The 13,440-nt window shown below is 33.8% G+C and overlaps 1 long non-coding RNA gene across 1 annotated transcript in view; it reads left to right on the top strand.

Annotated features, from left to right (window-relative positions):
- The window catches only part of LOC135681606 (uncharacterized), a 50,625-nt gene extending 41,494 nt beyond the window's left edge, over positions 1–9,131 (top strand). The window contains exon 3 of the long non-coding RNA XR_010515625.2: positions 8,714–9,131. This is a non-coding gene — a long non-coding RNA (uncharacterized LOC135681606). The remainder of the gene's footprint in view (positions 1–8,713) is intronic.
- Positions 9,132–13,440: the final 4,309 nt, after the last annotated feature.

Genomic DNA, 13,440 nt, shown 5'->3' with positions numbered 1-13,440 from the left:
ATACAACCACCAAAATATTATACATGAACAAGTCACCTTTTAAGATCTGGGAGCCCGTGACAAACAGTCTTGACTTTAGGAGACTGAATCTTATCAAATACATATGGGAACGGCTAGTTCAAAATGATTTGGTAAATAGGCATGAGCCGTGATGCCTCCGAGGATAATGTTGTCTCGGACCAATGGAGTTTGGCACTTTCATTACTTATGGGGGCTGGTATAAAAGGATACCGGCTGTTGTTGTCCTAATTTCCATCAGCTGAATTACCAAGAACGTCTAAAGCTGAGCGCAAAAAACACAAGCAATTCAAGCAACGGCAAGCTTCTGTTAAACATATCCAAGACACCGTTTCTTAATCACCAGATGACGATGTGTAATTATAGCAATAAGGCATTCATGGGGTAGCATTTCTTTGTATCTCGCCCCCACTATCATTTTAAATTGATTCGATTTCACTGTCCTTAATTACTTTGATTTTGCCGCTGACAATTTGCCGTTTATGCACACAGATTTTTATCTGAAAATAGTTCTATAATTTTTAACAAAGAATTTTTAGCTGCCCATCCTAGGAAATTAAGCTGCCTAGAAAAGAAACCTGAAGCTATGAAATGTAATAAAAACTTCGGCTATAGTCACACAAAATGTTTTCTTAAAATTATATGTTAGTAAGCAGTGTCTGGCTGCAAACGGATCTCGATTCAACAGTTGTTTGCGTTGCTTCAAGCAGAGTGACAGAGCTTAATCTTATACTTTGAGTCTAAAGGGATGACATTTGTAGTAATTAAATTACAAACTAGAAGAATTGTAAAATAAAATGTCACGATTTAATAGTTGAAATTTTAAGAAAAAGGGGTTTAAACATTAGATTAATAATTGAATATAGTTTGCCGATTGTGCAATTATGCTCAGAATCAATCAGAAAGCTTAAAGAAATTTCCAAAACGAGATCAAAAATCGAGTTGTTGTAGTTTTTCTTTCAAGGCCTCTTTATTCCGTCTAGCCTATACGGCCATTATTTCAACTGAGGTCCAAGTCCATTAAATTTGCATAAGCAATGTGTAAATTTCCACGAGGAAATGTTTTTGGTTTGCTTTTGGCTTCTGTTTCTAATCCAACTAACCTATTTTAAATAAGATTTGTCGGATTAACAGATGTTTTTACGTAATTGCCTGTGAAAAACTTTATCCAAAGATTGGAAGGACTGCTAATGACGGAATGATCACATCATCATTATCAGAAATTTGTGTGTGATAAACCATATAAATCAAACACAAATATGTTTTTTTGATTTTTGCTTTAGAGAATTTGATAAAATACTCTAAGAGCTGATAACTTGAACATAACAATTGATAAATGGCTTAGCTTATCGATATAGATACTTCAAAACTTGGTTTCATCACTTCTTTGCCCGGACATATCTAATAAGCTTTAATGATATAATAGCATTTACATTTATCGTTCCGACCTTTTTTGGAACAAGACCAAGGCTATCTTTTGACATTTGACAAGTTTGATTGATTCTGTATCTCTTTGAAAAAATTTCTGAAATAACTCTACAAACATCTTCGGATCGTGGCTATTGCTCTTTTTCTTTCTTTGTCTCTTTTTACAGCAGAAACACTGGAATGTAGATTTTTGTACTCGCTATTAACATCACTTAAACTCTTCAAAGCCTTTCCCTAACCAGTTTTATTTTTGCTACTTGAAAGACACCCTGCCAATCTCGCTTAGTATGTCTATTCTGGCGTTGCTAGTGGTAAAATGAGTCTGCCCAGACTGTATTGCTAACATTCGTTTGACAGTTTTCATATATAGCCACCCATTTTGCCTTCTCCTTAGTACCTTTATCAAGGTGGTGATCAAGCAGTGGCATTTATTCAGTGGCATCGCCTGCTCAAAAAACAGGGGTGGACAAAAAAATTCCTTAGACTCTCGGAGAACGTGATAAATGCATTTAAGTATATTTGACCTACAGTATTTCGAAATATTTGGAAAAGCAATTTGCTCGTGCAGCATTATTTGTAACACTGCACAAAAGAAAATCGAAATCAATCTGATCAACCCCCTCCCAAAGATTTTTTAAAAGGATTTCGAGGCATTAGAAAATCGACCTCTTGGAAAACTGGGGAGGACATGACCGCCGAAGTCCAGACCGTGGCTACACCACTGCATTTATTGCTTTCAATGCAAATAATGCGAAACTAGACGCAGCAATTGACGCAAAAGCAAGCCGGGTCTAAGTTGAAGCAAAAATCGCTTTCAATAGCCATCATCAGACTCAAAAACAGAATTACAAGTCTGAAATACATTATTCGTCCGATTACGAATCATGTTTAAGCTACGATTTACGATTCCTTCTTTGGACGATGTAAGAAAAGCTATCAATGCATCTATTTTGGATGTCTGTTATATTAAACTAACGCTCTTGGTCCGCTTAAATCGTGCACGATGCTAAAGATGCAAAGTAGAAAAACCCTTGTTTAAGTTCGTTTGTGTCTTGATAACAAATCAATTCGTCTATATTAAAGTATCGACAAGGGCATTTTGATACAAGGTAATGCAATTTTGCAGTTATGCCTATAGTATGTCTTTAAAAGTTTCAAAATAATACTATGTGGTGTTTCGAAAAGACTTGAAGAAAGTTATTTGATATATTTCAGGAAGCTTAATATTCCTTATCTTATAGTTTTTCCATTTCAAGTTTACGAGCACAGAATTATCGCCAGGAACCGTCTGTTCTGAATGGAAGGATTTAGAAATTAAAAAGGGTGTTATCTTTTAGAAAAAGGCGTTATCTAAAACCGCGACAATGGAAATAATTCAGCTGAAATTTGGGACAGTAGTGTTTGTATTTTCCCAAGTATGTGTCCGTGGCACCCCTTTTCTAATGATAAGAGGAATATGATAAATCTTTTAAGTACAAGCCCTGTAAATTTACGTTTTCTTTGCAAGTGATAGTGCTTTTCCTTTGCTAAAATCCCTTCAAAAGACTCTTATTTTTGTTAAATGGGTCTGCAGTAGCTTACAACGTAGACCTTTGTGGGCATGTGCTGTTGGTTTAAGAGACGTTGCAAGATTCTTTGCTGTCGGCCTCTGGTTTTGCGAATAGGTGTGCTAGAAAACAGTGCAAACACTGTAGTTTATCAGGCCTAATATCTATTGAGATTGTTTTTTTCTTTTAGTAAGAATAACAGAGACCTAAAGGAGATTCTAAAACTTAGCAGAATTTTCAATTGTGCCATGAATCAATTGATCATAAACCTTAATTAAACACTAGGTTTCGGCTCTCCATGGCAATAGACGTAAACAAATATCAACAACAAGGAGCACAGGGTAAAAATGCAGCTAGAGTTTCAATTTGATAGATTAAAAATCTTTGCAGCTAAACAGATATTATGTGCTATTAAATCATTTTGAGTATTGAGTTTTAATCTAAAACGATTTTCCGATACTCTTGCTGCCTAAGAAGCACCCTTGTGTTGGCTGACAGCACACCTTTTTATTCTCAAATTTTTAATTTAAGCCTAAGATTTTTTTCAAGAAATATTGCTCTTCAGCATCACAAGTTTTAAATTTGCCTGAAGATCAGAGAAAAAAATTAAATCTTTGTTGTTGTATTACATCATCACAAGAACAAAACAAGAACGGAACAGAACTGAATAGAGCTAATCGTAAATATAGAATATTTATGTAAATATAGAATCAAAACATAAAACTTAATCTTACAACACCATCTCACTCCGTCTATTTCATCAGTTCCTAAGCAATCTTCGGTACCAATTGCAAAAATAGCTCTGCATTCAGCAAAAGTTTTGTTTAAGTACTCAAAGGTCTGATACATTTGTTTCAAAAAATATAACGTTAAACTGATATTTGTTTTGCTTTCATAAAAAACTCAATGAACAAAAAATCTAATTCTTGATGAAGTTTGAGTCTTGGATTATTCTTAATTGTTTCTAAAATTTCAGCAATTTTGAGCCTTACTATTCTTATTGACTATATTTTTATCAACAGGGTGTAAGTCTGTCCAAAAGGTTGAGAAATTAAAAAAGATCTTGATGTCTATTTTCCCTATAGATAATTTGAAAGTACGTACTGCAAAAGGCAACGAATTTAATCATCAGGCTGGTTTCAAGGCTTTAACTAGAATAGACTGAAGGGGGGAGGGGGGGGGGCGATGGGTTGACACTTCCACAAGCTTGGTATCTGTTGGCAAATTCATAAATAATTGTTGATTTCTTATAGGAATAATCCAGTGAGTACAAACACCTTTTCCAAGTCAATGCTTGGTCTTTTTGGGTCACAGAAATCAAGTAATGAAAAAAAATCGTAACATTCAATGGCGTGTCGCTAGTTTTACACATCTGCTCATCTGATTGTACCCTACCAAGCCAATAGCCACGCCCAAATGCGCTCACATTTTGAAGAGACTCAACAAACGGCAATGGCCTTTTGCGCGTTTTGTCGTAGCATAATACACAGAGACAGACCGTCCCAATCATAGTGACATTCAGACGATTTTACCAACCAACTTGCTATATTTCGATAGTTTCATAGGCGGTGGAGTAGCAAAACAGACCCAACCCTGCACGATATGTACTGGACACACTGGGCTCTTTCCTAAAAGGTAGACAGAGGGGTTGTGATGTTAGCAACTTGTAGAAGCCACACCCAAGACTACATACAATACAATTGCTTTTGTGTTAAAGACTCTCTTCTGTTTTGTATATGAAATCATTCAAACCATTCACCGACTCAAAAAGACTGATAAGAAATTGCTCATTCATATAAATTCTATAGCATAATAAGTGTTTGCCAACAAAGAATACATCCAACCAAACATGAGGGCTGGGCCCTGAGCCCCCTTTCAATGGTACCTCTGTGGCTCGTGACTCAGCTGCATAGAGTTTGTTACTAACGAAAGGGTTAACTTATTTAATTCGCTGTACTTGAAACTCTTCTATTATGCCATCTCATGATTTTAGTACCTTTATTTCAATGACAAATATTTGGCCGCACTTAATACGTGAATTGCTCTCAGAGAAGTCAACTAAGGCTTATAATCTTCGATGACATAACCAGCTCGAGCATAACCTCTTTTCCTTAACAAAAAACACGTATTCTGTTGGATCAGTACCCATTTAGAAATGTCTTAGTGAATTATGACAAGTTTGCATTTTTTCACTTTTTAGTTAAATAATTGCATACCTTTAAATTGATGAAAATGCATTTGAACTACTTTCAATTCATCTGAGATGCAATTCATCGCATTCTAACTTTGTTTCATTTATTAGATATATCTTGACTTTTTGAAAAAAAGTTGTATAAACCAACATTGCCAGTGTACGTACCTTTCCGTTATAGTTAATCTATAAAGCCTCTTATCCAAACAGAGATTACATTTGAGAACCCAATACGCTCTTTGTCGGCCAGACTTCTTTCCGTTACGCAGGGCAGTGATGTCAATCTTACGTAAACTCCTGTGCCTAGGAAACGGCTAAATCTCACACTTTGTGATAATTGGCAACCCCAAATTATCGTTTGCAAAAATATTTACTTACTTATTCAAATCTTATCTTGAGAAATACATGCTTTTGCATCATTGCATTTCGCATCGACTCCTTATGCAGTACTGTAGGAAGGATCGAATTAATATAGGGGCACCATTGTTTTAGAAACTTAGGAAAAAGGGATGCTGTACACCACACCGTATCACCAGGCAAAAATTGTTCCTGTACCCATTCAAAAAAATTGTTGGCTGCGCCCCCGAGTAGTTAATGCCCTATCCTTATGAAAACCTGACATTGAGCTAATGCAGGCAAAGTTTGTCACGTACAGAGGATCACCCTCTGATTCGTGTGGTTTGATACAAAGATGTGCAGCAGAATTTTTTAAGCTTAGAATGTGGTATTCTCTGTTCTAATACGCATTCAAGACATGAAACCACTTGACCAGGCTTATTTCACTGCTTCATACAAGATTAAGGATAAATATAATTTGACAAATTGGTATTAAATGCTTTTAAACGCATTACAAATACCTTATGTACCATACATTGAAGGCATGCACGTCTATTGCCATGGAAAAAATACTTGACCCGATGCGAACGTTTCTATAGGCCGAATTCAGTATTTATCTTACAAAAACTATGCATGAGTGATACAAGAAATTGGTCGAATGCTATGGTCTCGGAGGATATTCGTTGCAAAAAAGTATCTTAATAAAAGCAAATGCTAGAATTAATTGTAATTTTGTTTCTTTGATGTGGCATTATGGCTCAATTTGTATTGAGCACATACATTTTTATGTTGAGTGAGAAAGTATCACTCGATGCCTGCATCAAGTGCATTATGTAATTTTCACTAGCCACCGTAGGCAAAATACCTTTTTACCGTTTTTTGTATCATTTGCAGGTACATAAAGTTTGACACATTCTTTTAGGCGCCTTATTGATGGGGTGGGTCAGAATAAATAGCGAGGTTGGAATTTTTTCTGAAAGTTGATAAACAGTTTTCCTGCAAAGTTAGTAGCCTGGAGTCTGATGTTCAGGCCAAGTAGTTTCGGAGAGTCTCAGCAAACACAAAAGGGAGTGATAATTAATTAATAATCATTTATTTTGAAAAACAGGCAAATGAAACTTCTTAGCCTTTATAGATATTTACAAATGAAATATGAAATGATAATTTTTAACGTAGGTTGAGCTACTTGTACCCTTAAAACATCGACCCTGTTTCTTTTGAATGATACGCTTTATACGAAGCATATCATTTTAGTGATGGTGACTGCCTCTTTCAATGTTTGCTGAGGAACATCTTCCCTGCTGGAAAAATCAATTGCTTAAAATGTTAAATGAAAGAAATCGACAGAACAAATATGACTTAAACGCAGCAAATTTTTAAGGCGCTTAACAATGATTTACTAATTGCTAGCTTTCAGTTTAAGCATGAGTTCACATAAGAATACATAAGTTCAGTTGAAATTTCGTTCAGCTTGCTTAAGAAACTAACCATCCTGGTTCACCACGAGAAGCGCTGGGCCACATCCTCTTTTGAATCTTGGTGAAAATTAATAAAATGAATCGATAAATGATGATGTGCAGCCAACAGACAGAAGTTTTTGAGCAAAATTTTGGGTTGTTTGAGCATTTCTGCATTTTCACGCCTAATATTTGAGAAAATATTTGATGAATGTTGGGTAAATTATTGGATGACTTCAAAGGGTCATAATAATACCTTCAAGATAGCGAATACTTTTCCAAAACATTGCAGCTTGTCGTGAGCAAACATCAAGGTTATTCTTTGGCAAAATTTATAAGCCCTTTTTAAATCGGATTTCGATTTCTGCATCCAGATTTGAAAAGGGAACCTATTCTTTTTGCAAACGCATATGTCAGTCTTTCGGTTAGGTTCTGCAAAAATGACGTCAGCAACAATCCATTAAACAAAAAAATTTATAAACTCAAGGTCTTAGGAGTACTGTTTTGACTCCATAGGTTATTGCGAAGCATTGTGCCCAGTAGCTGGGCTAGAGATAGAAATATTGTGGTCAATAATAGAGCTAGGAATAATAGGAATATTATCAACAATATTTCAGTTATGGAATATTGTTGCTAATCGATGGCAATAAAATTTCTGCTCTTTGCTTTTTTATCTGAAGTTCAGTCTGAAGTGACAAATCTCCTTATTAAGTGAATCAATGATGATTTCAAAAAGTAAATGATACATTGAATACTGCCATATCAAATCAAAGCATAGTAGCAAGAAGTAGCAGAATTTGCATAGTAGCAAAGTTTTAAAATGTAATTTGAAGTTCAAAACTTGTGACAATATTTTTACTTGTATCAACTTTTATCTTTATTGTTACAAAATTATTTATGTCTTTTTTCGAGCAGGACCTTAACGCTAAAGCTCGATAAAGCTTAAGTGAAATACAAAAATCAGCAGTAAGCTGTCATTTCATAGTCGTTAAATGCTTCAGTTCTCCCTTTAATTCATTTGTCATTCGGCAACCTGATCAATAAACAAAATTATAAAATCAAAATTGGCGTTTGAATAGAAATAAAAGAAATGGCAAAACACATCTTGATTTTCAGCAAGTTTTACATGGGTAATTTGAACAAGTCAGGAAATGTTTAGACGATGAAGGCGTAATATAGAAGAAGGTTTTTCGGGCGGTCAATGGCAAATGACTCTTTCATCTTCAATTTTTTTATAAGAAAATTTCATGTGTATAAAATTGACCTTCTTAATATTCGAATGAAATTAAATTTCTTTAACTTGGGAAAAAGCACATATAAAAAACCAACATGTGACAGCTGACTCTATGTCAAATATATCATCCCGCAAGGATAGGAGCTAGGCCCTCTGCTATTTGATATAATAATAATAATAAGACGAATATTTATACCGGATATACACTTCAACGAGTTAAAACTGCTGTTCTTCATGTGTCCTGTGTCCTATGCCTTAATGCCAATTCCCTAAATATTTACAGTTAAAAATGAATCCAATAAAAGTTAATCTTTTTAAGAAATATTCGACACAAAAAAACTTCTAAGATATGTATTCTTCTTCTAAGCTTTTAAGCTTCTGAGATATATATGCTTCTAAGATATGTATTACACCCAATTAATATATTTTCTAGTATTCTTTTTTCATTGATTATCAATTTATTTTTCTAATAACGTTGAATTAATGATCATATAATTAACAGTTTTAGTTGATTACATTTGGGATAGGCCTGAAGAGCCTACAGCAAGGCCCATACAAGGAAAAGAAGGGAGAAAATAAAAGGGATGAAAGAAGCAAGTAAAGCTTGTAGCTTGAAAGAATGAAAGAAGCAAGGCGCTAATATCCTGGGGCGAAAAAGGGAGCCAAGCATTCCAAAGTTGGCAAGTTACAAGATTTGAAGTAGTTGTGATAAATTAATCCTCAACATTGTGCTGATAAACTCGAATAAAAACAATTCAATGATCAATTCAAAATAGAAATATTATACAGTTTTTATTTACTGATGAAGCGACCCGGAACTTAACTCTGTTGGAATATATGAGATAATGAAAACGTTGCATTTACAATATATGTTGTAAAAGAAATGAGATATTTGATAGATCCTGATTCAATGAATATCTAATGCAATGCATTATAACCTTATTCAAAAGATGATCCAAATTTACACTGCCTTCTGAAGGTGAGGTGTATGATTGCACTTCTAAAATAATGTATTGGATGAAACGGGCCAAAAATTCTAACTAAATTTAGGATGAATATTTTTACGGTGTTGAGCTCACTTCATGCTTTGGGGTGAGTCTCAACTGCAATGCCAAAAGAAAGTGAGATACGCCACCAAGTAGAGGTACACAAAGTATGCCACCCTATAACAGCAGATTTTTGAATCCCGTAGCTCTGCTTAGGCATGTGCGATTCCTTGTTTATTGATAATGCCAAAGTCATTTTAAAGAATACTAACCAAGAGCTATTTCCTATTTAGCTCTTAAATTTTAAGCTCGATGATTTTGAATACTGCGATTTTAACAACTTTATTTTGTGAAAACAACTAAACTGATACATTAAATCTTGAAAGACTTGTAGTTGTAGAATAGCTGAAACCAAAAAACAGTAGTTAAATGCAAGCTGTGTTATTTAGGACAATTCTTCTATGTTGGAGTCAAATGATGATTTATAACTCGATATTTCTTTAGTTTTTAAATATCAGCACTCCATGTAAAGACCTTAAAGGTAATCTAACTTTTTATTACAAAGTTTTTATTAAATCTGTAAATTTTACATGAACAAATTTTATGTATCGTGTTTGAAAAATTTGATAACGTCACAGAAGTTTAAGCTCTTTAATGTTTTTTATATAGAACAATAATCAGCGCATTTTATAAACATTATGCAATTAAAGACATGATTGCAAAAGTTCTAAATGATTGCAAAAGCTAATTTGAAAAATCCCGTCACAGATGTATGATGTCGAAATATTTTTATTTTTTGCACGGCGACATTATTACCTTTCAATTCCATAGAGCTTTATATGAATTTTACACAGGCTATATGCCAATGCAACTGTCTTTGACTGCAATTTTAAACTATATACAACAATTCAAATAAGAGAATTGCATAGTTCGACCTAAATTATATTCCAACAGATATCAATCTCGTGTTTTCAAACTTTATTTTAATTTATGCACTTTTTTCTGCGCTACTGTTTGCTAGCAAAGTTAATAAATCTAAAAGCGAAATTTCATTTAAGTGTTTTTTCTCTGATGTATTTTACATCAATTATAATTTCCTTCTAAACAGAAATTTTCAAGAGACGTTTCTAAAACACTTTTTCACAAAAAATATTATTTGTTTCATTTCAGTTTGAAGTTCCAAACAGGTCTTTTTCATTACGTTGTACCTTTATTTATCGCAAAATACGTGTTATTATTTGTGAATGCTTTTCAATTAAAGTTGTTTTTCATGCTTTTTGTGACCCATTCGGATCATATTTTATAAATAATTTTCTTTTGCAGCCTTTGTGGTTTGATAAACCTGGTCAAAGTTTGTTTTAAATTAGATCTGTTATACTTTAGTATCCTAGCTTATTGTAGCACAGTGTAAGGAATGCTTTTCTTAAATTTATTTCACGATAACTTTAATTATTAATCATCAATTCCATACACTTTTACGGAGATTCAGACAAAGTTATATTTTGATGCGATCTTGATTTTATATTTTTACAGTAATTTGAATTCTTAATCATTAAAAAAGCTCTTATTCTTATAGCATAAATAAAACACCACACCCTGCCTCAATGTTATCAGATTCAAACTCTAAATCTTTTTTCATCACAAGCAAGTTGATTATCAACATGTGATGCAAATACTTAATTTGATATTAACATCTTGCACAGCTAATTATTACCCTATATAATGGGCTGCTTCTTTCTCAATTTTGGATGTAGAGTGGTTCCAAAAGAGTTTTTAATGTTAGGAAAAATTACCATATCTGAAAATGAAGCTACGTGATTATTAGAAAGTTTGTAGGTCACAAAAGGTTGTTGGTTTAAGATGAAACCCCTGTTCAAATGTCTTTAAAAGCCCAGTAGCTTAAGCTTTTTACTACAAATTCAACATTTTCAGTTAAAAGCTGCATTAGGCTGCCCTGTCTCCATAAAAAATCGTTGTTGTAGTGTCAGCTAACAGATACGTGACAAATCAGGCCTACTTGAAACACCAAAATTGCAACAAAACATTGTTTGAACAAAGAAATGGGGATGCAATTGAGAATATGAACAGGTTTTTGTATAGTGCACAAATTTTTTTGACAGTCTTTTAAAACGTTGCCTTATCACATATTGAATAGTATAAAGCTTTAATAATGAATACTAATGACGATTGAGATTGCATTTTGGGTCAAGTGTATGTTATTTGCACCAGAAAAACTAACAATAGGTTTTTATCATTGTATAACCAACTACACTTGATATCTTTCTGTACAAAGTACTAATTTGCAACGTGTAAACATTTTACATCAATGTGTTAACCCTTTGTTGTTTTAATTGAAAAAAGTCTAAAGCTTTAAGGAGAAAAGGCACCAGAAGACAAGAACAGGAAACATTTGTTGTTTTGCTGACATTATACAAAACAAACAAGTGTGGTTATTGATAATCTTGGGAATTAATGAGGTACCCGTTCTTCAAAATTTTCCCACGTCTAGAACCTTATTATCACCTATCCTTGTTAGCACTGGCAATTACATATCCCTTGAGAGACATTTCACTCGATATAAGTGGCTGAATTTTTCAACGTTTTTATGCAGTAATCAATAAAAAAAGTTAGCTTTTGCACGAGAAGTTCTAGTAATGAATGGGCAGCTTGCTTCAATGGAGCTTTTATTCTACAGTCAGAAAACCAACTTTTGCGAATGGGAGCTTCACATTTAAAAGGTATGTTTCATATTTAGGACTGAGTTGAATCTAATAGCTATTCTTGAAAAATAAAGAATTCTGAAAATTGCTTGTATAAAGAATTTAGATAATAGCAAAATTGCACAGCTTTGTTTTCTTGTCGAAAGAACTTCATTCTTTTTTTAATCATGGCATATAATATACAGTTATCTTGTGATTGCATTGCATATGAATTCGTGTGAACCAGTATTTGTGCCAAGACTCTATGACTTACAGTAATTAAATTAAAGAATATTTTTTTAAAAGCATCTATGTGAAACATAAAAATAAAGGTCAAGTAAATGTGCAAAAAGACTTCAAAGTATCATTATACAATGCAAATGGATTTGATGGTTGAATTTGGTACAAGTTAGAGCTGTAGGTCTTACTTGGAATTCAATGCCATTTCAAGCTGTCCTTCTTTGAAATGGTGATTTTGAAGAGAATTTCGAGAAAGTACAATATGCGAAATGCAAAATGAGGTTTTCAAAAATTGTAAGAAAATTGCGAGCGAGAAAATAAACAAAGACATAGTAGCATGCAAATCTTATACAAAGAAGAATCTATTCATCAACTATTAGCAACTTACTTACTCGTCCATACTAGTGCTGCAGGCATTTGAAATTGTGGGAAATGACGTTGTAGACCGGGGAGGCCAAACGATCCAAAAGGAGAGAAAAAAGGCTTCAGTTTGCAACGCCAGCTTGCACTTTGGCGATCATGTATATCAAAGAAGGCAGTGGGGGGTGGGGGTTCTTTACACAAATGACGTCCCTAGAAACATCGAACGCCCGTGGTGTTTATAAAACAAACATTTCTGCCCAAGTTACGCGTTTTTTGCTCAAACTCCTTTATTCAAAATAACTTGCTGACCATCACGGTGACGCCTCCTCACTACGCCAATACAAGAGTGTTATTAAGATAGCAATTAAAGCTTTTTTTGCAAGAGACTAAACTTGTAGGTGACGACCATGAGTGAGCTCTCCTTGAGGTTGTATTAACGATACGTGTGAAATTTACTTTAAAGTGGTGTTTTTGTTAAAAAAAGTCTCTACCTTGGCAACCTTGCCTTGGCTACCTTCTTGCAAAGAAGAATTTGTCTCTTTGGAAAATATTTACAGTTGTTATTACTTTGAATGTGCCTTAATTTCGGGTTTTTGTACTGAAAATGTTACGACACATGATTTGGATACACAGCCAAATAGCAAAACATTTCCTTTCTTCTGTCTTAAAGGTCACATTTTGAGATTTACTTTCTCAAGCAAGATTTCTGTATGCTAGAATATGCGTTCCTGGAACTGAACTTCGAATTAAGACATTATTATCAAGGGGTATTATTGAGGAACCTTATTAAGAGAAGGAGTGAATACACCCGCTGATCTTTGCAGTAAGAAGTAAAATACTTAATTAAAACTCCGGATATTTGAAAATAAAACGAAATATTATTCTCTTGATAAATTCCAAAGACGCTTGTTTTTGATAAATACATTGTAGGCAGGCATGTC

This window comes from Rhopilema esculentum, chromosome 12 (assembly GCF_057945365.1).
Source record: "Rhopilema esculentum isolate cy_ngs chromosome 12, ASM5794536v1, whole genome shotgun sequence".
Lineage (NCBI taxonomy): Eukaryota > Metazoa > Cnidaria > Scyphozoa > Rhizostomeae > Rhizostomatidae > Rhopilema > Rhopilema esculentum.
The sequence above is the reverse complement of the archived record's forward strand: the minus strand, read 5'-3'. Positions and strand labels throughout refer to the sequence as shown.